Source organism: Manis pentadactyla, chromosome 2 (genome assembly GCF_030020395.1).
Source record: "Manis pentadactyla isolate mManPen7 chromosome 2, mManPen7.hap1, whole genome shotgun sequence".
Lineage (NCBI taxonomy): Eukaryota > Metazoa > Chordata > Mammalia > Pholidota > Manidae > Manis > Manis pentadactyla.
Window position 1 is genome coordinate 221,588,884 of NC_080020.1, and position 27,882 is coordinate 221,616,765.

At 41.6% G+C, this 27,882-nt stretch overlaps 2 long non-coding RNA genes across 2 annotated transcripts in view; one reads left to right on the forward strand and one right to left on the reverse strand.

Annotated features, from left to right (window-relative positions):
- LOC130682634 (uncharacterized) overlaps window positions 1–27,882 on the forward strand; it is a 274,470-nt gene that overhangs the window by 240,316 nt on the left and 6,272 nt on the right. The gene's annotated exons all lie outside the window — the stretch shown is intronic.
- LOC130682633 (uncharacterized) overlaps window positions 1–27,882 on the reverse strand; it is a 37,174-nt gene that overhangs the window by 6,085 nt on the left and 3,207 nt on the right. The window contains exon 2 of the long non-coding RNA XR_008995936.1: window positions 23,611–23,663. This is a non-coding gene — a long non-coding RNA (uncharacterized LOC130682633). The remainder of the gene's footprint in view (window positions 1–23,610; window positions 23,664–27,882) is intronic.

Here is a 27,882-nt window from a genome sequence, read left to right on the forward strand (position 1 = left end):
ATCTAAGGATTTATGGTTCCTTTTGCTTCCAGGATTCCATGATTATTCTGTATAGGAATTGTTCCTGTTTGAAATGGTTCATTAGCTAGGTTTCTTTTCTTTCTGCTTTAATTACTAAAACATATGGAATTTCACAAATTGGGTTCAGAAAATTTGAGCCCGAAGTTTAGTTTAGACCTATCTAAATACACTTTCGACTAGGCAGGATACAGAAATGATGGGTGCTTTTTTTTTCCAAAAGAAGATTTTTTTTGAGATCTAATAATAGATGTTTTAGATTCAAACTACTTGAAATCAGATTGTATGACAATGAGGAAGTGCAGCATTAAACAACCAGGTCTGATAACTGATCAGCTTTTATTTAGTGTATTATGGAATTATGTCTTTCTTTCAACTCTGTCTGGCTATAGAGGATCTTTTGAAGCTCACGTGTAGACAGTTAATCTTGACTGGATTCATTGATTTATAACAGGGAGAAAAATGCTCTTGTGAATCCAAATAACTTAAACTTGAAAAAGTTTCAGTCAAGTGATTTTGTCCATAAGCCACTAATAAAATTAAAGAGATGTCAAACAGAGACCAGAAATTTTGCAGGGGTCACTGCTCTGCAGGTGCAAAAACTTGAGTTAACCAGTTAATCAGTTTGGGAGACTCAACATGCTAACTAACCTAAACAAGATAGATGTGTCCGGCAGATAATGATTTATTAATCAGAATGGAGAAAAAGATGACAGGTCTGTTTTGAAAAATGAGACTTTTTTGATCAGTCTCTGATGTGTCTATACTCTCAGCAGGCCAAGTTACAGGCAATTTACAGAAGAGGGAAAACATTGACAAGTATGGTCATTGCTGCCTTAGTACAGTAATGAGGAGCTGAAGGCTTTCTGGTTGTGCATTGCTTGGAGAATATATGGATAAAACGTGGTAGCATGTTCACCTTGGAATATTTTGAGTAATCTGTTAGAGCAACATACTAGCAACCTAACAACACAGATGCACTGAAAAGACAAGAGTTAACATATGGTTGCCTACAGTGGGGGAGGCAGGAAGAATTGCAGCTGAGGAATGGGAGTAAAAGAGAATGAAGACAGCAGTCAAACAAATTAGTTGTTGCACAGTGTAAAACTAGTGGTATATAGAAGAAATGTCCAAAGTAAAACTTTGAAATGAAGAGGAAATTGATCAAATCTGTGAGGATGGGAGAAGACTGCTCTCGCAGAAGAGGAAATATGTGCTTTGGCTCTCAGGCATAGAATAATATGGAAAATATGAAGAACTTAAATAATTCAGTGTGACCATAACATACAGTATGCATTGAAGAGTAGTAGGAGATGAGACTCATGCTAAAGTAGAGTACAGATCACAGCCGGTTTGGTATGCCATTTAAGCAAAATTGTATTTTATCCCAGAAGCAATGCAACTAATGGAACTTTTAAGCAGAGAAGAAAATGTGTTGAGTAATATATAGGCCACTCGAGAGGCAGGGTAGAGACTGGATTCAAAGAGCAAGAATGGAGAGAAACAAATCAGTTGGAATATTTGAAGAAGTATGAATAGAAGATGAGTGTCTGAATTAAGGAAGTAATGGGGATGGATGCTGGGAAAAGAAAGATAAGGAAGGTAGTAAGGGGTAAAATCGACATGACATTGTAATTGATTAGATAGAGGTGAGGAACAAATTTTAGGCTAGCTCCCAGGTTTCTGGCTTGGATGACTGGATGAAAATTCAGGTTATTAAACAACAGAGGGAATTTAAGAGGAGGTTAGGAGGAGGAGTCCTAGCTGAGTTTAGCACGTGTTGAGAAGGAAGCACTTGTAGGGCCATTTAAGTGGTGATCTCTAATGGGAATCAGATCCGTTATCAGGAGAGTCATCTGAGCGTGAGATGCAGATTTGGGGATTGAGGTGTTGGAAGAAGCACTGCCTTTGAAACCTGCAAAACAGAAGGAAAACTAGGAGAAGGTGATGCATTGGCAGTCCAGGGGGCTGAGGACTGGACGATGGAGGTGGAAAGGCCTTCTTCCAGCCGGCACATACGTCCATTCACAAACCTGCCGATGGCATCCCTGGAGCTCAGATCTCCACTGTTCCCCACTACCATCACTGTACCCAAGTCCGTGCCACCATCAACTCTCTACTGTAACAGCTTCATAGAAGTTCTCTCACCTCTCCTCTAATGTTCTACTGTAGCCAGAGTACTTTATTTAAAACATAAAGTATATCAGGTCACTTACCTGCTTAAAAATCATCAGTCACTTCTGCTGATAAGTAGAAACCCGTATTTTATCATGGCCTGCAAGAACTGGCAACACCTGTCCCCAGCTCCCTCTGACCCATCTCATGCCACCTCCTCCCTTGACCTCCTTGGGCCTCCATTCTGTCCCTAAGAGGTCACAAATTCCTCTCACCCCCAACCCCAACACTTTTATTTCTCCAAAGTTAGTGTGGTTTGTCCATTCTCATCTTTCATGACTGGACTCAGATACCATATGTCCAGAGTAATTGCTGCCCTGGCCACTCTGTCCCTCCTTACTCTAAGTGTTGAGTGAGGGTGTTTTGTGAGTAGTTAAGGAGACACTCAAGTGCACAACTCACAGGCAGAGGAGAGAACTGGATTTTTCTCTAAGCAGGAGGAGATCTGTAGGTTTGACCTACACAGACACATCTGTGTAACCACTCTTCAAAACAAGTTATAGAATATATTTGTCACCACCCAGAATTCCCTCATGCCTCTTTCCAACCAATCCCCTTCCTCAATTCCTCCAGAAGAGGTGACCACTTTTTGATTTCTGTTGCCAGGCGTTTGGGCTTCCCCCAGCCTCATCAGATGTCTCATTGGGAAAAATGGTGGTATGTCTGGGGCTTGCCTAGGTCTCAATCCTTCCACATAGTCTGTGTGACTATCAATACTCCACTGCCTGTCTTTCCCATAGTAAATTGCCTCTACCTCTCTCCTGGCGCCCGTGATTGCCAAAGCCACTAGCATAAAAAGTAGCCAGCATTTCTCAGCTGGCTCGAGAAAGGACATTTTTCTTCTTTGGAAATTTAGACGACTTAGTCATTTTTGCTTTTATAGTTATGTGATATCTTCAAAAATATTATTTTAAAATATTTTTCTGTGTTTTTCCCTAATTGTTGCAGCAGAAATGTTGGGTTACTACATCCTGCTACATACCACTTGAAAGTGGAAGTCTATTTTATTTTTAAAAACGATTTTAAAAAGATTTTCCAATAAGCACCTATCAACCACCTGTTTTATTCTTAGTATTGTGATGAAGGAATTAGAAAAAAAAATCTAAGAAATGATCCTTAACCAAGTAGCTGACATGTATTTGAGAAGAAAAAAAATGTAGTAGATATCAGAGAGCATGATAGTATTGTGAATATAATGGGAAAGTATGTGGCCTTGGTGAAGTCATTTTGCCTTTTAGATTGCAGTTTCCTCAGAAAGTGAGAGGTTTGAGTTCTATTAGAGATTATCAGACATTTACGTTAAATGCACTGAGCCAGAAGGCAGGGCTGGCCAGTGAGTAGCTGCCCAAGATATCCATCTACATGAGGTTCTTAAAACAGCAATGGAAACAAAATAAGATGGAGAAAATGGAATTTATCAGAACTCTTCTCAGGAAGATACCATATGGGGTGTTAGAGTTAGCCATTTGGGTTACTGGGTGAGATTCCCAGGGAGCATGATTAAGAAACAACAGATGAAGAATAAGCCCTTCTAAAGAGAGAGAATCTGATTGAGTACAGTGTTTGTTCTGTTCAACTACAAGCTTGGGACCCATCCAAGATGTCTGGGACAGTGCAGGAGAGGCTGGCCCCACCATTAGCTGTCCCATTTGTCTGTCCCTTCATTCAGTGTTCGGTATTTCTACATAAATGAACAAATGTTTTAAAAATATAGTCTGAATGGGACACAAAAGTTAGCACTACATGCCTCAACCTACATGCCTCAAGCAAATAACTCCTTTAAAAATGAAAATGTACATAGAGCCTCAGTACAAAAAACATAGGAGAAAACTACTGTTTTAATTACATGTGGGACTTTGTTCACTCAGCTGCCGAGAAAATTTTGTCAAATCCTGGTCTTTAATGAAATGCTCTTTGAAAACTACTGACTTAGAGGATTTCCACTTTCTTAACACTAATCTGTGATTCTATGATAAGATAGACATCTAGAGAATCAGAGTGTAATGCTTTATTTCTTAAATTCTTATGTCATTCATCAATGTTAATATTATTAACTGGTTCAATAGCCATTATCTGAGAAAAACGCAACATTTACATTTTAAATGTACAGTCTCCCTTGATTTTTCCCTTTGTCTTTTAAAAAAGGTATGTTGTGAAGGTTTTCCTGAACTCCTTCTTTCAAACCTTGCATTCAATAATATGCTTTTATTTTCATGAAGTCTCTTGCTCTTTGATTATGTCTTTTAAAAAAATAGTAATATGCTCTTGTTTTATGCGTGCCCACTCTTAAATTTCTCTGAGGCTATTAGCCTTCTTTTGACATTTATTTCTCTTGTCTAGAGTACCTTCTGTCAGTTTCTCAGTTTTTGATTCCATTCTACTCCTTCTCTTTCGAACAGCTGGTTCCCTGCAAGTTTCCCAGAAGCCCTGACTGAAATTCACATTTAAGAAGGAATATGACGTTGATTAATAAAAGTAGATCTGTGATTTCTTTGTTGCTTTGGGCCCCCATCCAGAAGGAAAAGGCTATTCAAATTCTGAGGGACTCGACTGCCAGGCTTCCCACCTTCACTTCCGCTACACCCAAATGACAAGAGTCAACTCTGGGGTGACAGCCCTCATGGGCAGGCACAAGCTCCTCCCAGGAGGATTGCTTAATTCCTTTAGGAATTCCCGCGGAGAAGACGCTGCTGCCAGGTGGGGCAGGGCGACTGCAGAAGGGGCTGTTTCAGGCTGACCCAGCACAGGTCCACGGGCTCTATCACCATCCCAACCTCTGCATCCTCTCCAGTTCTGTCCACCCTTGCTCATTGCAAAACAATGCAGTGAAAAAGTGCTCACGTGGAAGGCTTCCTCCCCTGCACACCCTGAGCTGTGTGGCCTCTTGCCCTCTAGTTCATTGGGCAAAATGATCCTATTGTCTCGGATGTTTTTTTAAATGACTATTTCTCCCATTCTCAGTTCTTTCTATAATTTTTTTCCTTTTGTATTGACTGCAATGGCATACTAATGATGGGGAAGTTGGAAATCTCCATGCAAGGTATAGGCAATAGGGGGTCCGTTGCCAGTAGAGAATTTATAAACAATAATAAAACCAACTGAAAGAAAGCCTGGTTTTTATTACCACCAAGGCAAGGTCAGAGATAAAATGTTTTCTCTACCCCCAAAAAAGTATCTTTTTAAAAATGTAAGTTCTAAACAATTGCTTTGATTACTATAGTTTTAATAGTATATATATATATATATATATATTTACAGATATGTGTGTGTGTGTTTCAAATAAGCCCTTTTTTTTTAGTATTTATTCTCTAACAAATATTGGGTTCCATAGGGAATCTGTAAACCTTTCAATTATGTGGCTGATTTCAACACAATTGGACTCAGCCATACATGTTTGTTTTGAGAGTAAGTTGGTAAAGTTTTAGAATCATCCATGCCTGCTTTTGGTGCTTTTTTTGTCTCTAAACCCTGTGGTGCTACATATTCCTGTACTTAAACAGCGGATTTTAAAGTATTATAAAGAAACAAAACTTGATATACTTCAATTGTCTCATTCTACATGACCATTCTGAGTTTTGTGTTTTGACTGAAACCAGTGAATATATAGAACTAACTGCAAGGTGTAATATTTTTTGACAAGCACAAATTGTAGTTCATGCATGAAATCTTTTATTAACTTAGAATAGTACCTATAAATGTAAATTTCTTGTTTATGAGTTAATTATTTGTTTTGAGCTGTGGAACAAACCAAGGAAATAATGACTATTACTAAAAGTAATTTTGTCATAAAGAAGAAGGGAGTGTTAAAAGATGATCCATTCCAAGTGTCAAATACACTCTGCACACCACTGCTTTCTGTCATAGCAGTGAGTTGGGTCAAAGAAGGAAATAAATGCATGTGTTCAGTCAGCCATTCTGAACTGGAACCATAGGTACTATGAGGAAACGGACAACTCAAGAAAATAAATAACTTTTTGAGCAATGTAAGTCAGTAGTGAAACTTCCGTTCTGCTCCCATTCCTTTTAGCGGAACTGGTCTTTGCACTTCATGTGACTACTCAGCCTGGGGGTACGCATGCTTCCAGCTCTACCATCCCTCTGAGCTGAGCACAAGACCCATTTTCCCTGCTGGGGCTTCTCAGACTGCTTTAGTCCAGACGCCTCCCAACTCTCACGTGTCTCATTCTTCATCTCTATTTTTTATAATGTATCTGTACTTTACTTCCACATGAACTGCAAGCTCTTTAAGGGAAGGGACCCTATGTTATGAATAACTACATCCCTTGCAGCACAGACCCTATTCACTATAGGTTCCCGGGGGTGACTAATGATGGACATGGCTCTAGTAAGATTGCTAAGAAGGGCTAGTCTTCAGTGGTGACCTACTTTGAAGTTGGATTTTTTTTAAATTGGCCAAATCATTGGGAAACCAGACTGAAAACTATACTCTGAAATCTAAGTGCTTTTAATGTCCTGGTTGAAGTGAAGTACAATGATAAAGCCATGAGATTTCCTGCTAGCTTAATTTACATGGTGGTTCTAAAGCAATTTCCAAAAGGGTTCTAGGCTACAGCAAGGTCATTGGCCTACTGCATATAGCCTTCTCCAGAGGGATTACTCTGCAAGATAATACTCATTGACTCTGCTGGTTTGGCCCCTAAACATCTGAGGTAATACCACTTTCTTAAAGCACCAAGTCACACCAAAGGCACTGGTTCAATCTGAAATGTTATCAGAGATTAAAGGAGAATGCAATTTGGTAAGAGAGTAACAGTTTTACTCCCTCTCACTTTAGGAGAAAGTCATTATTGTAATCAGATACCTTCTGTTCAAATGTTGCTCAACTTCAATTCCAGAGAGAAATAGAAAGGGTAGGGCAGCTGTGGCTGACAGGAGAATATTAGTTTTTATCATTAAGATCTACCTTAAAAAAAAGAAATCCAGACAGACAGTTTAACAGACTGAGGAGGCGCTGGGAGACGAGATAGCTGCATGAATGCAGCCTCAAACAAAAAGACCCTGCATTTGGAAAGATAAGGCTGTGTATGGATGAAATCAAAGTTTATCAAGTCTTGATGGGGTGCAGAGGATAAACCGAGGCTTGTGGAACAAACACAAATACTAGATATTCAAGAGTGGTAAATTTAGGATAAATAAAAGGGAGATATAATTTCAACAGAGGAAAGTGAGCACACTTCTGGAACCCATTAGCCTAAGAGGTGGTACTGGCTAAAATATAAGTGGACTGCAAAGAGTTTCAATTCATTCATGGATGACAGGGATAGCACAGATTATTAAGGGCGGCCAGGGTGACCAGGCATTTCACTGACCTCCCAGGCTGATGGCAATGTGACATCCTCGCCCTCTAGGACTCACCCTCGGAGTCATCATTGGAGACAGCTTCTGGGAGGGGGAGAAGCAAGACACTGGCCCAGGGGCACAATTCTGATGTTCTCATGTTTCATCTTACTGGGCTAAATATTAACTTTCAGCCTAAAGTGTCTGTCACCAAGTCATCTGTCTTGGTAAATGCTGTTGGGGTCTCAGCATTGTGTGGAGGCAATGAATCTTCCCTGCTGACAGTGAGAATATCCACACCAAGCTGCCATAGAGATTTCTGCTTCCCACAATGTTTATGACAGTAAATTAGGCTACAGAGTGCACCAAAGATTGTTTACATAACCCCTGATACCTGGTATATTTGTCAGCCTCACTCCATGGACTGTGGCTTTAGTAGAGCCAGAAAATGTTTAAAATGTAAGGCTAGAGATAATATATAAAATTATTGGAGCACTTTACAAGAAGTCACACTGGTTTATTTCAACCTATCCCTCAGATCTAATATATTTCCTTTCTTCCTTTTCTCTTTGGTCCTCTCATTATCTTTCCATTTTTCTCTGGCTTTTCTGTTAGTTTCAATTTCACACCCAGAGTAGTTTGAGCATTCATTTGAATTTTTCACTGGATCCTCTGCTTGCCTTCCTGCGTAGGTGTTTCTGGAGGAAGCTCAGTTATGCACATTGGCTATGTGTACATGTGATTGTCACATCTCTAGATCCTGCCCTGATGTTTATCCTAACTCTCTGCCTTGTGCTAATTGTTTTCTTGATAGCTCTGTGCTTACACTTACAAGTTTTGTCTTTAGCAGAAAATCCTATGTTGCAAGGCCTGGTTGCAAAATAGACTGTTCCATAAAACCATCTTCATTGAGTGTCATTCCAGTCAAAACAGAAATTCTGGAGAAGTATTCATTTATTGAGTGCATTTCCCAAAATGCATTTGGAACTTGTGTGTATAGCCCTCATTGTTGATAAATTTGTTCCTTGACACTGGAATCTGAATTTAAGAGAGTCAGTTATCTGGTTTAGATTGAGTAAATCTGGGGGCAAAAAGCCTTCACAAATTTAGGTAGTTCCAATCTTTATACAATTCTTACTGCTCTCAAGTTAAATTTTGTTTTTTTATGCACCTTATTCCTTTGCATAATTGAATGACTGCTTTGTTCTTAGAATTGTTGAAGAGTTGCTGATATTGACTGAATGATACACAGATAACATCATTGAAGCAAATACTTGGTCTGGAAGAAAATTTTGAAATCTTGATTCTAACAATACATTATACTCACTTTCTGTGGCTCTAAGCAGGTCAAGACTAATACATGGATTGTGAAATTTTAAATTTGGTGCTTACTGCCTGTGATTATTTGTTTTCAATGACAAATTAAAACTATTAATTTTATGACAAATTAATTTTAATGATAAATTAAAATTATTGTTTTAATTATTTGTTTTAATGAATGGAATGACATAGAAGAGAATGGATATATTTTTCCAGCTTTGCTGAGATATAATTGAAATAGAAGGTGTTGGAATGGTCTGGAATAGAATAGGATTCTGGTTCTTTTTAGAATGTGGAAAGACACAAGATAACTTTTGCTCCTACCCTCGTAATGAGGAAAGACTGTACAATCAACAAAGTAATAATTCTCTTAAGTCTTTAATAAAGTTGAGGTCACAAAGCAACCAGGCAAACTGAATTCCAAAAGTGACAGGTCTCTCCCAGGAGAGAAGAAACACACAGACTATTTCACCTTTGGCAGAACATGGGAAGAAGTGGCTGTCAGGAAAGGGGAGAAGAGAGCTAATATTTTAATGAATTCTTCGAGGCGGAACATGGATTCAGACAGCAGGTTAGAGTGACTGGGAGCCCAGAACAAGGGAACCAGCATTCACTCACCAGCTTGTTTCCACTGATGTCCAGTGGGTTCTGAAAAGAAGAACTGGGGAGTGCGGGAGATGGGGGTGGGTGCCCTTTGGTGGAGCCGACGTGTAGGGATCAGTGGCTGCTGGTACGCAGGAGTAAAGCCCTGCAGACTCCCCAGGATCCTTCTCACATACCTAAGAAAAGTCTTAAGATGCTGGACAAAGGGCTTGAAACCCTCTCGGATCCAGGGTTCTACGCTGATACAAAGCAGTGATCTTCTGTCCCTGAGACGGGGCAAGAAACTACCACCAATGCCCGCACTCCTATGGACACAGGCAGACTTTGGCTATCATGGCGAGAAGGACAGGTGCCCCAAAAAGGCTCAGTCCCCGAGGGCCAGGTGCACAGGGCCCACCTAAGGTGAAGTCTGGATCCGAAGAGCCAAGGGCCCCCTGTGAGTCTAGCACCAGGTAACAAGCACAAGCTGTCCTCCCCTTGGGTTGGCAGGACCTTGGAGGCAGAGGCCTCTGTGGTAGAGACTTTCAGGGGCTGCTGAGCACTGAGAGCAGAGCAAGGACCCTGGAAGCCTCCTCAGCACTCCGTACCCCACACCAAGCACAAGGTGACAGCAGCTCCCTGCAAGAGGAATGTGACTTTGGTGCACCGAAGGTAACTATGCAAAATAACAAAAACCCAAACCCACATCAGTCAGATCAAACCAACTCCCCATATTACTGGCCTGACAGAGGAAGAGGCACACCCATTGCAGTATGCAAAATATTTTAAAACTCCACCTGTATGTTCTCCTGAACAATAAAAATTATGAAAACCGCCCAAATCCAAACTTTGTGAAGAGATAAAGTGATTGATAGAGACGATTTAGATGTTGGAACCATCTAATTCATATTTTTAAATAGTTGCGATTAAAATTTTTAGTTATGTCAGTCACTGGAGAATGTAGAGAACATGCAAGAATACATGGAGACATTGAGTAAAGTGCTGAAAACTGTATATTTAAAAAAGAGTTCATAAACAGATTGGACCCAGCTGAAGAGAACAAATGAGTGAACTTGTAGTTTGAAGAATAGAAAACGTCCAAACTGAGTAAGAGGAAAAACCTTTCCCTACAAAGAGGAAAAACCAGCAGAGGCAGGAATGGGAGGGGAGCAGAGCGTCCACGAATCACAGGGCAATATCCAAAGTCTGATATACGTGAGGCGGGAACCCCAGATGGAGGAGGAATTAACAAAGCAGATGAAATGTTTGGAAAGGTCATGGCCAAGACTTTTCCAAAATTAATTAAATGTAATAAACCAAAGATTCCAACAGTTCTGCAAATCTCTAAGCAGGATTAATTACCCTTCCCAACACACCTAGGCACGTTGTATTCAAATTGCCGAAAACCAAAGATGAAGAGAGAATATCTTGAAGGCAGCTTGAGAAAGAATATACTTTTATAAGTTCAAGATGTTATAAACCATAGAACAACCACTAAAATGTATAATTAAAACAGGAGTACATAATGAGTCAATAGTGGTGATAAAATGAGCACAAAAATAATCAATCAAAGGAAAGGCAAGAAAAGAGGGGAAAGCTGTCAAGAACAGATGAGACAAATAGCAAACAGCTAACAAGACGACAGATTTATGTCCAACCACACCAATAATATTAAATGGCCTGTACCCTTGTTTACTTTATGTCTCTGCTTGGGGACCTCAGATGTATCTCAAATGCAACATGCTGCAGACGGACCTGGTCGTCCTTCAGTGGTCTCTGTCTTGGAGATTGTCTTCACCATCTGTCTAGTTGTGTCCACTTTATTGACTGAATATAATATGAGTTGTAGCTAGTGATCTGGATATATAATGAAAGAATATAATAAAAATCATCCTCGATGCCTTCCTCATCTCATCCCCCAGGTACAATTTGTTACATAGTCTGTTGAGTATACATCCTAAAGATCTCTCCAATTTATCCATCTGTTTTCTTCTTTCCCCCACCATTCTAGGCTCATTTCCTACTAACTTTTGTCTACATTATGCAATAAACTCCAAACTTCCCATATCTACACCTGTGTCTTTCCATTCTGTTCTTCATACTGTAGCCACTGTGGGTCTAATTTTACCACTTCGCCTACCTTCTTAAAACCCTTCACATTGACCTCCACAAGTTTGCCAGCCTCTTCTCTCATGCTGCCTTAGGCTCCCTCATATGGCTTTCCATCCCTTTAATGCTTGGACCCCTTGTTTACTGAAGGGCCTTTTTGCATGCTGTTTTCTCTGCCTCCAATGTCTTCCTACAACCTTCCATTCCCTTCTCCTGATCTAACTTAACCCAACTCAACATGAAGATCACAACTTCATATCACCTGAATCTATGGCTCTTCAAATATCACTGTTTTATTCTTGAATAATGTCATGCACCCCTCCTTTATCATATCATATCAGAGATTTCATCATAATTGTGATTTGATGTTTATTTGAAAGAAGTTATTTAGGCCACAACTATCTCTTTCACCAGACAGTAAGCTTCACAAAGGAACCTGTGTCTTTCTGTTTATCACTGGATCCACAACACTTAACTCCACAACTGACACGTATTGGGCAATCAATAAATATTTGTGAAGTGAATGAATGAATACTATAAAATATACCAATAAGAGGGGATTCAGGGATACTAAGACCTTCCTGTTTAGCTGCAGTTGAATCTAATCTTGAACCTCTTTAGCTGATGATTCAATCACATCACTAAAGCCCAGTGTAATTCCTCCTCCTTGCTGAAGTCATTTCTGTTGATAACCAGGGTATAGGGCCCTTACTTTCCTCTAAGCTCCTAGGACCTCCATGGTTTGCCCAGCTCTTTGGGTCTTGCCTTGGCAATCACGGCTCCAGCTCACTGAGAAAGCCAGGATTACATCAGCTGTGCCTTAATTGGGTGGCACCATGATAGCAAACCAAGTGGCCTCATTGAACTGCCAGCTTTGGGGCCTTGTCTTCCTAAAGTCTCTCTTATTCTGCTGGAGAGACAGGATCACTCATGGCTCTGTGCTCCCCAAGCCCTTGGCTTCTACTTCCACTTTGGCCTATGTACATTCATTTGCACTCAGCTTTATTTAAACAAAAACACACAAATACAAACTTTCAGGTGTTTATATGGCACTTGCTTCATTTTGCCCTTTGGGTAGTTAATTGTATGCCTGTCTCATATCTCTTGCCAGACAGGTGTTTCTGAGAAGCTGGGTGGTCTTGCCTCTTTTCCCTCTTCCAGCACCCTGCACAGTGCATTTATGGGGGTCCAGAGGAAGGTACCATTGGCTGACTGGAACTGACTCATGCAGACACTTAGATTGTCCTACACTCTGGAATAGTCACTACAGAGCATTAGATTATGAGTCAGGAAATGTGGGTTTTAGTCCTAGTCACCTAGTCTCAGATTTCTTATTTTTAAACAGAGAAAATCATTGTTACTCTAGTCATTGCAATTAGTTGTTAGGATCAAATAGGATGATGGGTATGGAGGTATTTTGTAAAATGTAAAGTGTGTTGTAGGTGTAAAGGATTCTGCTTCTAAATGTGAATGTGCAAAGAAGCACAAGCTAAAGTAGCTAAACCTTTAACTTGCTGGCCCTCTGATGGCCTATAACTCACCGTGGGTGCCAGAGGCAACTTTGGCTTTGCTCTTTATGTAGCCAAAGGGAAAGATTCATTAGTTGCTGTTATGAGGCCTATATATGTAGCACCATCTGGGCGTGTGGTCAACTGTGCCGAAGTTATTTGGTCACTGGAATTGGAGAGAAATGCCTGGAGCACACATCACCAGTGCTTGGGTGGTGATGGCAAACTTCCTTCTGAAGGACTAGGACAGCAGATTGAATGCTGACATTGGTTAGAGATCCTGTTGAAAGTGAATGAGTTAAGTTAAGAACAGGAAGAGCTTAGAGCCTGCAGCAAAGGGTCCACCACACTCCGACGAGCCCCACGCACGTCTGAGTTTGCCATACTTCATTCACTGCGATGGTTGGTTTCCTCCCAACTGGCCGTGAATTCTTGAGGGCAGGGACTGAATTTTGGTTATCTTTAAATGTCCAGCCCTTGAGAGCTCTGAGTGCTGAATATGTTCTCCAAAAACATATTCTGGTGCCTATTTAAAGGATGGAAAAATGAATGATGGCTAAGACTAGGTTTCTGCCCGGCAGCAGACCTGTGACCAGATTGTTACTAAGGAATGTGCTATGTCTGAGGATAGAGGCTCCCTTGGGAGCAGGATGGTTGAACTGTACCTTGAAGGAGAAGGTTGAAGTCAGGGGAGGAACAGGGAATGATAGTTTGGAAGGTTCTATGATGTTACACACTTAAGATGCTCAAATATTTCAAGGTCCTTTTCCATCCAAAGTCTCAGTTCTCACAGAAATTTGGATGTGAATGGTGTAATCTTTAGGGCCACATTCAGTGATAGGGAAACCAAACCCCAGCTGGGTTTAAGGATTTGACAAAAGACACAGCAGCAGGTCAGAGGGAAAGCCAGAATGGGAACCCACTGCTTTTGTGCAGGTGCAGAAGCTTTGACTCTGCATTTGAGGCTCTGGTTTTGAGTGCATTGTGCATTGGAAGGATGTTCTGGAAGTATGAACTGTTTATCAGAGTTTGGAATGGAGACATTTATTTGATAGCCAGTGCTTTATTTACAAACAAAAGGAATTTACTGCTTACAAAGTCATCCCAAGTGTAGTAAAGCAAAAAGAAGTCAATTCATGGTGACATTAACAAGCCAAGTGTGCGTGGAGAGCAGACCTGAATCTGCCAATTGTTGTCCAGCATTTGAAACTCAAACAACAAAATTCCTTTTGGATTTGGGAAAAAATCCAAAAAACCAAACACCTCAAACTTTCTTCTACAGGATTCTTCTGCATTTCCTTCAGCTCTAAACTCAGGAATATGCAAAGAAAAATCAAATCCTTATGCCTTGGGTTAACAACATTTAAATTATAAAACAGCATAGCATAAGAGCTACTGGAGGTCCAAGAGTTAGCATGTTTTGGTCTTCTAAATGCAAGTTCACTTATAAGACACAACTCCAGAATGTTCAAGTACTGTGTGAATTCTTAATGCTCATGAACTTTCTCAGATTAAATGTGTGATCTGGAAGCATGTCGTTTTAATTCTCTGGGCCTCAGTGTTCTGATCCATACATTGGGGTTCACTGGCTCACCCGTGTCCCCTCCCAGCCGTCACATTACATGGTTCTGGCCATGTGGACATTCTTGGCTCTTAAACACAATGAGACTGTGGGTTCACGCTCTGGCTCTGCCATGTATGCGCTCTAAGTGATCCGGTCGCATTGGCCTCTGTTCCTTTATTTATGAAAATGCAGTAATAGAGCCTGACTCACAGTGTTGGGCAGAATGCTGAGACAGGGGTCTGGGACACAGAAAACGTTAAATGTGAAAGTTATTATTGCACACTCGCCTTCTCTTGACTTTGGTAACAGCAAACATGCACTGAGTGCTGGGCACGTGCTGCAAGCTTTACCGGCATGCTCTCCGTCCACCCTCATAACCCTACATGGCAGGTAATATTTTTATCTCTTTTGAAGATGAGGAGACTCAGGCTCAAGTAGCTTGCTCCAAGGCACACAGCTAGTAAATGGCAGAGCCGGGAATTAAAGCAATTCTCTGGATGTCAGGGTAGGAGTCACAGACACCATGAAATCCTGCCATATCTAAGCAGAGCACTGGGATTGAGCATCAGGGATGGAGAAGGGGACCTGCTGGCATTTGAAAACCCAGTCTGAGCCAGGGCCAGAAAATATTCAGAAAGGGACTAATACCGATTTGTAGTGCAGAGTCACATGATTCATAGATCCTCAATGATTCTAATTCATCACCTCATAAAATTCACTTTCCCCCTAACACCAACTTATTGATTATTCCTGTTTCCGCTGAATTGTCTCCCCGTGATTTGCTACCCTGCAGCTAAATTCAGCCAGCTATTCAAGGATATACCACTGTGGATCAAGAAGAGCACTGTGACCTTTTTTTATAATAGCAAAACCAAAAACAAACCCAAAACACCCAGCACACGATCTTAAAGTATATCCACAGTATGTCTACTATGCTCCTGTTGAAAATAAATAGGTAGCTTCATGTGTCTATACATTTCTTAACTAAATACATAAGGGAAACCATTCTGCAGGTATTTTGAGGCCACGGCAGTGGGAGATGTGAGCACGTGCTCCTCCGTCTCTCTCCCCAGCCTCATCTCAGGTCAGCCTCTTCCCTTCTCTTTGGATTTCAGTGGCATTGACCTTTCAGTCTCTCACACATGCTACATTCCTTCTGCCGCAGGGCCTTTTTAGCACATGCTTCTTTCCCTCTGCTCTCCCCAAATTTCCTCTCACTTTTGGTCTTTGCCTTGCTAATTTCTATTAATTTTCCAAAGCTCAGTTCAAATTACCCTTACTCAGGAAGGCTGGACAGAGTTCCTCTGCTGCACACTTTTTTAACACCTGTGTACTTAATCGTTGAATGTCAGTCAGCTGGAAGGTAAGCTCCTTGAAGGCTAGAAACTTGTCTTCTATAGTTTTTACTGTTTATCCCCTGTGACAAGTGCAATAATTTATATGCTCAATGATGAATGAAAAGCTCATAGATGTCTAGGTGGTGAATATTATGTTTTACTCCTAGAACCCATGCAATTCAAAGTTGAATGCTTACAGAGATGACTGGGAGGGAGTTTGGACCCATTTGGTCCACACTAGCGGATAGTCCCTTGAGCACCGTGGTAAATCAGAGAGCACATGTGTTTTAGAGTCAAGACCTGATTTGAAACCCCATTCATTTATTGACTGAATAAGTATTTTGAGTGCCAGACACGGTGCCAGATGCCGAAGAGACAGCAGCAAGGAGACCATGTGCCTGCCTTTGAGAACTTTGTGTTCTGGTGAGGGAGAGACAGGTGAACAGGCAGTTGTGATACACTGAATAGGTGCTAAATTAGCCAAGGGTGCTCCAGGAACCCCTCACATCATCTGGGTGATGCGTAAGCCTTCCTGAGGAGGCTCAGCTGAGACCCGGTGGAGGAGGTCACCTGAAGAGCAGTCAGAGGGGATGGGGCGCATCAGGAGGCATGGCTGATGGGACAAGCTGGGGCATAGAACGGGTGGGGCGGGGACCACCCCCACTCCAGGAGTAGCAAGAAGGCACTGGAAGGGGGCATCTCTGAAGGCAGTGGGCTTTCAAGATGGTTCACAAAACTCTAAAACATTGCTATATTCTTTCTCTTAGATATACAGAGAGTGGCTGATCTTGCCTTCTTTCCTGCCTCCTTAAGACTCATCCTGAAGTTTGAAGCACACGATTTTCCTCCCTGTGTTATTTCAGTGCAACTGCAGAGATCAGAGATGAGTCCCTCGTGACATAAAAAGGCTCAGCAAACACCAAAACAATAAAGCTAAGCAAGTGGGTGACAGCACAGAATTTCATAAGTATTCAAAGTTAATTTAGGGCTTTTATATGAAACCCCCAAAGGTCCTGATAATAAATTATCATTCTCTTTTCCACAGCCACCCCTCCTTCCCCATCCCAAACTCTCCCGAACTTCAAAGCCTTCCTGGGCCCCCAGAGGAGGCCTCTGCATGAGCAGGGTTGTGAGCATGAGGAACTGGCAGATTTAGGGCCCCATCCTCTCCCCCTTTCAAAGTGAGACTGCCTGTCAACTTGGGTCGCTGTCCTTTGGATGGAGGTACATTTTAAAAACACTCTGAGGCAATGACTCTAGACATTTTGGTCTCTTGTTAATATAGGATAATAAATTTCTAAATTCAGAATGACAAATAACCCTTCGCAAGTTATTAATACTTCATAAAACAAATACTCCAACTTTTGTTTCATTCCTGGCTTTCTCTTGCTCTCTCTGCTATTGTTCTGCCTTCTCCTGATTTTTCTTCCCTCCTCTGTCTTGCATCTGTCTTTTCTCAGACTCCCTTCACAGTTTTAAGTTCGGTTTTGGTTGTTCAAGTGTTGTTCCGAGTATACACTTTGCCAACTTATACCTTGATAACCTCTTTGAATTTCCTAAGGGGCTTTTAAACAATGACTCATCTTTGCTGAAACTGCTGTACTGTTGTGGCTTTGCTTCAGGATTTCTTTTACCCTTGGGTTAAAAGGGGTTTTATCATTTGTAATTTTTTCTTTAAGGCTATTTTCTACTTAACTTGCTCCTTCTTCTCCATCCTTTATTCCTCTCCTAAGTTTCCTTTCCATGTCTTTCTTCCCTTTCTCTGCACTATATCTCATTTATCTGGCAGCTGCCTGCCCCCCGCCACCCTCACCAGGCCTTCTGTTTCTCTCCAGCCTCCCTTCCCTGCTCTCTGCTGTTGATTGTCTCATTGATAAGCTCTTACCCTATGTGAGGCAAAAGAGGTTCTGATATTTCACTAGAAGCCCCACCAGAGCAGACCAACTGTGACTAGAAGCAGTAAGGGTTTCTACGAAGGTTCTTTCAAAATTCACTTGCTAGAAAGAGACCCCTTATAATAAAAGAGAATATAAAAAAAGAGAATAATAAAAAAGAACGTAAGAATTGCTCATGCAAATGAGCAGCTCTATTACACAACTAAATTCCCTCTGTTGTCTTGATTCGAGTTCTGCGTAAATATGAGTTTAAGAACACGCGCTGAATTTAAAAGCCAGTCTTCCTGTTTCAAATATCCACACCCTGCAAGTCACAGCACTTGCCCTTTTAAGCAGGCATCACTAGTGCTTTCCTGCCACTTCTTGACTCTCCGTGTTTTATAGCCTTCCAGGGGGTCTGACTGCGTAAGTACCCCTCAAGGCAGGATGGACAGCATCTCCAAATATCTACCAGATGTCGTGCTGTATCTCAGGATGAATCCATTATTGATTCAGAACTCTCATAGGGGAACTTCTGCCAGGTTTCCTTTCACACTTGTGATGAGGAACTGGACGGAGTATCAGTAAGGGGACAAGACAATAACAGTAACAATAAACAGACACGGGTTGAAAGCAACGCAGTAATAACAAAAACCACCCTGGCCTCCTTGACAGTTGCTCTCCTTCCAGCGCCAGGTTGCAAATCACTTTCTGTTTCCTTCTCCCTGAGCTCACACACATTCTGAGACACGGGATCTGAAAACATGCCCAGTCGAGTTCTTGTTCAAGGAAATATTTGGATAAGAGAGACAGGACTAAGGAAATTCAGATTCTTCTTGGAGGAAGTTATCAAGAGATGGTCGTGTTAGGCCTGCAAAGTAAAAAGGACGACTTAATTCTCTGTTCTGTCTAATCAGAATCACTTGCAGCCTGAAAAGCAGGTCCTTATTGCAATGGATGCCAAAGGCATGTTTTCCACGTTCAAAGCAGAATCCATCATCTCTCCACCCCAGCATTTCCAACCCTGCAGTCTCGCATCCAATTTACCTAATACATCACTGTCATATTCGTTTTCCTAAAGCTCTTTGCTCTTGACTGCCTTGGGTATTTTTAGGAAGTTGGTGTGATAAAAATATGTGAATTAGTTTGTCTAACTATTATGGATCAAATGCCAGCCATAGGAATACGGAGAACAATAAGAAATGCTGGTGCCCAGTGTAGAAGGAAGGTGATCATGAAACAAGTACAAAGAAATGTGAGAAGTATAGTCACAGAGCAATTGAGAAGAAAAGAAGCTGTTAGCTTAATAGGCAGGAGAAGGCTGGGAATTATCAGGGAAGGTTTCATGGAAGAGGTGACATCTGAGCTGAATTTCTAAGGATCTGTAATGTTTTCCTAGACAGACAAGGAGGCTACTCACACAGAGGTATAGAGGTGTGAGAAATCATGGTGTGTAATGGAACAGTGATAAATGCCAGGTCAAAGCACAAGGGCCCAGGGATTGTGCCTGAAGGGATTACTGGGTGGACAGGTAGGTAAAGTTCAGAAGGTGACGGGCCTTGTACATCATGCTGAGAGTTTGGACAGGAGCCTACTGATGGATATTAAGCTGGGGGATGATGTGATCATCTTTCTACTTAGGACTGGTGACCTGAGGGTAGGGGAGGAGATGAGAAGCATCATAGAGCTGTTCTGACATGGAAAGGCACTCAGGTGGAGCTCTGTGAAGAAACCCCCATAGTAAGAGTACAAGGTAGAGCGGGCAGGGGTTGGGGAAGCAATTTGATATGAAAGGTTGAATAGTGGTAAACAATACATTAATGTAGGCCACTAACCTGGTTTTAAAAAAACAACCCTCAGTGGTCTCTCATGACTTACTAAATTAAGTTGCAAATATTTAGCCTGATACTCAATACCCTCAAGAATTCGGGTCTAATCTATCTTTCTGACTTTATTTCTCAATATTCCTCTACTGGGAGAAAATGAATGCTGAATTTCTTTCCTGTGTTTTTCTGATTCCCTGTCATTGCTCAAGATTTCTGTTCTACATTGGGAACCCTCTTAACTCTCTGGCCAAAGCCTCCCACGGGCCACCGCATCCATGCTCCTTTGGCATCCCCCAGATGAACAGAATCACCCCCTTGGAGATCCTGTGTGAACAGGAGCATATTTCTCTCACTTCACTTATTTCTGTAATATTTTGTGTTCGTGTCCTAATTGTCTCTCCATTTCACCCCCTTTATCAACTAAGACAATCTTATTGAGGGCTGAGATTCTCTTTTTTGTGTTTTTATCCCCTTTCATACCTCACATATAGAACATTGCACATTGCAGTTATAAGGTAATTTTTTCCAAATTAAAGATTTTTACTTAGGCTAAATTTCCCTAATTCCATGAAGTAAAGTAGAAAATTAGAACATTTAACAGATAATTCAAATGAATATATCTAATTTGACCATATCTGGCCATTGTTAAATGAAATCTCATGACAATATTAACATAGACAAGATTTACTAATAGAAAAAGGAGAACACATATGAAGTTTTACGCTCCAAAACATTGTATCCATCAATAAATCTCGGTTATGTTTGGCATATCTCAAAGGGCCCAACAGGTTGTAAAGATATTATTGATAAGATTCCATAAGTTTATATCCTGCTATTAATTTTTATACTAAATTCCTATTGGCTTTAATGAGAATTCTGATTTTTTTAAAAAAGACTATGACTCCATAAAAGTTCTAAGTGAATTTGTTTTTAGTTCTGTAGTGAGGTATGTGTGAGTATAAGCAGAGAAAAGTGCTTTTGGATATTTCATGGGCCATATGTATTTATTCTTTTAGAGATATTTCAGCAAAAACTCCCCTCAAAGTCATGGGACAATACATGAATGTTTGCACTATTACTATTTTATTCCTCAAGATGATTATCATTATATTTATATGGTATTTGTCTTAGAGCAGCAATGAACACATCTATTAAAAAATTTTTTTTAATGATTTCATCCCTACATGGTTCTTAAGGATCCGAGGTGTTGCCATTGAACTAATGTGAAGTCAAAGGACCAGTAGGAGAATGAAGCTCATTAGGAGCACATGCAAGGTACTGTGGGGACTATTCTTGTCGATAAAGATTTTATCACTGCCTTCAAAGCCTAATTCCATCTCACATCCCCCCCATAGGTCTGCCTGGTTATCCAGAGTCACACTGATCAGACTGTGTACTGCATCCATAGGTCCATGTCACTCTCTGTTTTGTGGGTGTTGGTCTTGTCTGCCCATCTAGACTGCAAGTTCCTTTAGGGGTATGAAAACTCATGTTTATTGAGCTCTTAGTATTTGCCAGGTACCAGAAATAGAGAAAGGAACAAGCCAGTACAGTACCTTCTCAATCTCTGTGGGCAAGATAGAAAAGTAAGCCACAACTTCAGTCCAGTGTGAAGACTGCCTGCATAGGGAAAAGCGTGGGTATCATTATCCACAGACGGGGCCTGCTAACACAGGCTAACCATCTATGGGTGACGGAACAGAGGCTCACGGAGGGCAAGTAACTTGCCCTATGTAATGTCCCAATAAATGGCAGTTGCAGGAATTGAACCCTGACTGTTAAACTCCAGATCCCAGGCTTGTTTTCTGTATCAAGTTACTCCCCTTGCACACCTACCTGTGTCTCCCCTGTGTCCTCCACACCTACACAACAGTTACCACTCCATAGGAAATGGTTGTTTTGATGAGTTGTTGAATAGGAGATGATGTTGTTTGTTACTGTATTTTGAGCCAAATTTAAATTAATACTAAATGACTCACTAAAGCATATGCAGGTTTTCAAAAGGTGAAAATCATCATGGAGGCATGCTTTTCTCACGTGAGGGAGGTTGGCAGGAGGTCAGGACAGACTATTGCTCTATTTTTTTGTGTGTGAGTGAGATCGAAAGAAACAAACGGAGGGAAATGGGGCAGAACTGGGGTCTTGCAATGAGCGATGGGGAAAGGTTGTTGCAAAACTCACAAGTAGACTTAGAAAGCATGGGGTTGGCTGCTTGTATCCTTTATCAATTTCAGATATGCTTTTATGGGTATCAGACAGGGAAGATTCAAGTGCAGGGTAAATTTTGGATGTAAGTGGCCCATTTCTTATGCCCATTGCTCCGTCATTAACCCTCCCACTCAGTCCTGGAAATGCAAAGCCTAGTATCTTCCATCTGCTCCACGTTATTTATGATGATGTCTCTAATTATGTCCAATTTAGTTGCTGTCGATGATTAAAGGTAATAGGTAATAATAACTTGGCCTCATCATTACCACCATTATTATTAGCTCATTGATTGCAATAATTTCTAAAATTACCCCTTGGAATAAAATATGTTAAGCACCTGGTTTATCCTTCTTAGGAACATCTGCTCTAAATGTGTGATAGTGTGGGACTGAATGCGTCTTCTGAAAGGAAAGCAAACAGCGTTGACATTGGGAGTCTTGTCTGTGCTGGTATGGATATATTGTGAGATGATGAGAGGAGGAAATAATGGTCAGTCTCAAGTTCAATGCTGGAATTAGAGCATTAAATTAAATGCTGGAATTAGAGCGTTAAAAAACGGGGGAAGAAACATACACACGTGCACATGCACACACAACCGAGGATATCCTGAAGCTACTGCATTCTCTGCTCCTTGCTTGGAAAAGTTCACATCTTCAAAGTGGCCCAGATCTGTGCCACAGGAGTGCCTCGCCTGGCTTGTAGAATCAGGGCGTTGGGTATGTGGTGAGTGGGAGGGATGCAAGAGCCGCGTATGGAGATGGAGAGAGCAGCGGACTCGGGAATATGAGGGAGCTGCTCTTCCCAGCACTGCATTCCTCCCTGGTTCTGGAAATGCCGGTACTTCTCTTTCGTTCATTTGGATTAAGTGTTGCCTTCTCATGCTCCTCTTTGGGAGTCAGAGTCTGTCCTGGGGCTGTGCATTGACTGTTTATAATGTTTCGGTCAGTATGTTGTCGGTCATTACATGCTTCCCTCCTTCACTGGGTTGGAAGTCAGTTGGAGACGGACCCTGCATGTTCTTGGTGATGTAAGGTACTAAGGGAGTCTAAGCTCTGGGACAGTACTTAAAATATACCTCTTTCAAACTTTCAGCCTACCTGCACTGGCCAGTGAGGTAGCCACTAGCTACATGTGGCTATTTGTATTTAAATTAATTAAAAGTAAATAAAACCAAAAACTCATTTTGTCAATTGCACCAAACTCATATCAAAAGCTCAGCAGCCAGTTGTGTCCAGTGGCTACCATCTCGGTCGGTGAAAATACGGGACGTTGCCATCTTCACAGGAAGTGCTCTGGATCAGTGCCGGCGGACGTTAGACTCATGTATTAAGGAATGACGGAACGTGGTGAACTTCTGCTAGGTGCTAATTGCTGATCTGCCATCAGAGCCCCAGAAGTTTTCAGTAATTGAATCACATACAATCCATCCCAGCTCTAAAGGACTCAGAGTCTTAAGAAAAAGAAAAAAAAAAAAAGACAGGCAGTATATATGTCTCTGTTACCAATATGTGAAATAAATGAGTGTTCAAGAATGAACTGCTTTCATATTTGTTTTCTCATTTACTACTCATAATAATGCTGAGAAAGTGAATTGTGCCCATTTTATAAGTGAATAAGCTGAGACTCAGGAAGGTGAGATAATTTATCCAAGGCCATCCTGACCACCAGTGACAGCTCACGTACTGTAAGTGGTATAGCCAATCAGGCTCTAGAATGTTATTCCCAAGCCTTCTCCAAAAGACCCTACATACCCACATGGAATTACATGGATATGTTCTCTCTGTAGAGTACTATGCTGCAAATGAACTCGAGTTTATCATTGTCAGACCACAGGCAAATTACACCTGTGAAATGAAGAGAAAGTACTTGTCATTTTTAAAAATTTTGAATTAAGTCCCTTATCCAAATCTCTTACACTGGGTCAAGAACATGCAATGCATTTTTAAAAATAGTTCTGGTTATTGGTGATTTTAAAGTATGTATTGAGTTCAACACAAAACTGATTTTCTAGTTTCCTACATTTTGCTGCAATTTGGAATCACAAGGGATGGAAGTTTAACTTCCTCTCTAATTTTAAATCTATACTTTTTCTCTTTGCTTGGACCAGATCATCAGTTCCCTGCAGCCAAATGTGGTTCTGGGCGGCTCCAGGACCCTGTGCCACGGTACCTCTGGTTCTTCAGGGGCTGTGCATATAAACCTTCTGATTGAATTCACAGAAATCAAGGAATATATATGTCACTGGTATATAAGTACGTACAGAACTTCTATGTGACTCCAGGGGTATGATTTGGCCCTGGCATCCAGTCACTGAGTACTTTCAGGGTCCCTGAAGAATGTCATGTTTCAGGAAAGAGCTCTACTCACGTTGTATCATTAACTTTATGGAGTGTTGTGGAATAACATTTAGTTTGATTCTGATCGACTAAAGGTGCAAATCCACAGGCATAATTTAAAAATAAAAATCCCTTCTCTGGTATCGTAGAAATACATGCCAGGTGTGAAAGAAACGAAATGGTCTCCCAGGATGTTCTCCTGATGAGGAGGCCGGCGAGCTTTCTGCATCAGCCTCCTCCAGCCCCTGGGGCGTTTGTGTGGGTTGCTGCCCATTGCCCCTGTGGCATCTGATGTGGCTCCTAGGGATTTTTCCAGGACCCCTTTCATTCTCCTCACCCTCTCTTTATCCACCATAAGTAAAAATCAAAAGTGAATTACAGGAGGGAGATATCCTCAGACTGGGGTAACTTGCCTCCTTTATTGGGCTGTGATGCAGGAAGGATCAGATAAGATGGTGATGAAAATTCTTGGTTAGCTTGTATGCTGCACTTGTGCAGGGGAATCAGTTCCTTCTTTGCAGAAGAGTTTAAGCTTCAGGTCAAGAGTTGGATGCTAAGAAACTCACTGGTAAGATGGAGATTCCTGGGCTATTAACAATTCCAACACATTGAATGGGTAGTGTGCTCTCTTCCTTCTTTCCTGTCGGGCGTCCTTCCACCAGGGCTGGGCCTGGCTGAGTGTGAAGGGACCACCAGGGCATAAAGTCCCTCCTCTGAGACCCAAGAAGTGTCTGTGAAATCTTGCCCTATTTGGTGTGGGCTTATGTCCTTAGCAGTATTCACAGGTTGTCCACTACATGCTTGGGCCTACCCTCAAGAAGGAAGATGGGCAAAGTTCTCCCCAGCTCCTCCCAAGTCCCCCTTTTGGACCCTTTGTGCCTCTTTTAGATCCTCACTTTCTTTCTTGCCTCACTGTTCATTTGTTTGTTTTTTGCTGCTCAAGGCCACCCATGTCATAGAGGGAATAAATATAATCATTTCTTCATAGCAAAGTGCTGGAGACTTACCCAAGACCTTACCTGAGAACATCAGCTTTTAAAGGAATAAACCAGTGAGGCAAATGCTTTGTTCAAAGGAATGAATAAAGTCAGAGTTTCAGGTACTGAGCTCATGAATCTGGGAAAAGCTGCAGGTGGAGATCTTCACAGGTCCCGGACTCTTCTGTAGGTTTGATCATTATCTTCTGAGCTGCTGCTTGGCTGATGGAGCGGGGAGGAGGCTTCTGTGGGCCTGAGCATCAGTCAGGAGGGCCTAGATGAGAAGTCTGGAGTGGGGGAGGCCCCCAGCCACAGAGCACTTGGAAGAAGAATAGGCACATGTGGTCCACTTGTGATCTGTGTTTACTCGTCTGTCTGGTGTGTCTGAGAAGAGGGCGCAGGCCAGCCAGAGGTCGGCAAGTCAAAACCCTTTGAAGACAGACCCAGCTCCTGAAACAGATCAGGCTTTGCTGGCTCCTCGTCCTGCAGTAGTCTGCACGCTTCTCAGCCCATCCCCTCCGCACGTGTGTTGTCTACACATTTCACTGGTAGGAATGCAGGTATGTAAAACTGTGATGTTCTCTCGTTTTCTGCAATGAAGTACTTAGACTCTTGAGTCTCTCTCTGCCTGCAAGCAGGCACTTCAATCCAGTCACTTCCAGGCAGGCTCAAACTGAAACCTGGTCAGTCGGGTTTCCCTCATTCTCTGTTAGCCCAGAGTGGACTAAATATTTTGGAAGGATTGGTGTGCACATGGTGGCATCAGGTGTGGAAGAACCAGAATGGTCTCTTTCGGTTGTCCTTGACCGTTGAGGTCGTCTGATGCGGTTTACCTCATTTACAACGACACTGACCTGTGTCTCTCCCGCTGGTGTCCAGGATCCATCCAGGGCCTCAGCTTTGTCCCACCTGTGTTGCTGCAGCCAATGGGGGCCCCTGTCAGACTTCTGATCCAAAACCTCCCTCAAGGAAATAGGGTATGTTTGGAGGCTTTCTCACACCCCTAGGGCCGTGGGACATTCCCAAGACTCTCGGTCTCTTTCTTCCTAACTAGCGCCAACGTTCTCTCTTACTTCCCTGTCCTGAGGTGCAGAGCACATCTGAGAGGCTCTACCTCAGTCTGCTGACAGGAGGAGAGATGCCAGTCCTCTGTCTCCCAAGAATCCACCTCCGTAGTCTAAGCACAGTTTATATCCATCTTCCTCCAGGGCTGGGCCTGGCTGCATATGAAAGGACGGCCGGAGCATGACGTCCCTTCTCTGAGACCTGTGCGATGGCTGCGAAATCTTGCCCTCTTTTCCGTCTCTCCTCTCTTCTCCTCCAGCAAACTAATTTTATGATTTTGGAAGAAATCTGCCTTGTTCGTAACACTACTATTTATAGTATAAGATTTGTGTTCTGATTCCATCCAAGTTGTTGAGGATTCAAAAAACCTCTTCTCTATTATAAAGGCCTGGCTCTCACAATGAAAGCCTGGGCTCTTGAGGTCGTGCTCTATATTTCTAGAGTCTATTTGAGAAATAGGTCAGTATTTGATTCTTCTACTCTCTACTCTTGAAAGAGACCATTTCGGTTCTTCTACTCTTCTTATTGCGTCTCTCTAAAGCAATAGGCACAGTCCAAAACCAAAAGCCTAGGTCTTTAGGTAATGGTGCCATGAAGAAACAGAAAATTTATAATAATGCATTGATTACGATTTCAGAGAATTACCCTGCTACACTCAGAATTGCTTCAATTCGCTTTGCCCACTTTAGCCATGATCGGTTTCTCATGAGAACCAGAGGAAGGAAGGTCAAGACCAGTAGGAGTACTAAGGGGACAAAAAAAAAAGGAATGTTCCAAAAAATGGAAAGTGAGTAGAGGTTGAAATTATCATTACCTCTATGCACCTTTATGAAAGGCATCATGAGGAAAATAGGAGGCAAACTAGAACAGAAATGTCTGCTGCTTTCAGCTCTATCATTTAGTAGCCATGTTAACATTTGACAAGACAACCTACTGGTTTTTTCATCTGTGAAATGGGTATAATACTGCCTTGTTGACTTCAGAGATACGTGTCCACATAGAAATCTGGGGAGATATTACTTTTAATAAGCTTTATTCTCTATATAGCAGACATAGCTAACCTGACAATGGTTCTATGAAACATGATTAAAGAGGATGCATATCCCTTAAATGAAAGGTGATCTCAATTTTAAGGTACTGTCATTTTCAAATCTATTATTTCAAACTTAATAATGGATATTTTTTTCTTTCTTCCTTTCCTTTGTTTCCTAGAAAGAATTTAGGCAATGCCTACTGTACCATAGGCATTTCATTGTATTCATCTCCAAATCCAACACAGAACTATAGTCTGTTTGGACTTTTGGGTAACTTATCAGTCACTGGGCATTGGAGAAATATGAGTGCTTCGTAAATAGGATGTACCCCACAGTGGATTATAGGGAGTAAAAATAAAGAGATAGTATTATGGTCCCTGCCCTTGAGAGATTCCAGGTTTTACTGGGGAAACATTGCTCAGTGATTTATTCATTCAACAAATATTTATCAAGTCCTCTCATGTGCCAGGCACTATTCTAGGTGCTAAGATGATAACAGTGAATGAAATAAAATAACAAAAATACTTTAAAAAATGAGGCTTACATTGTAGTGAGACTTGATCAAAGTTTTTCAAAATGTAATTTTGCTAAGTCATGTGGTATAGGATTAATGCCATAGGAATGAATGTGGGGGTGTTGTTTGCAGAACGT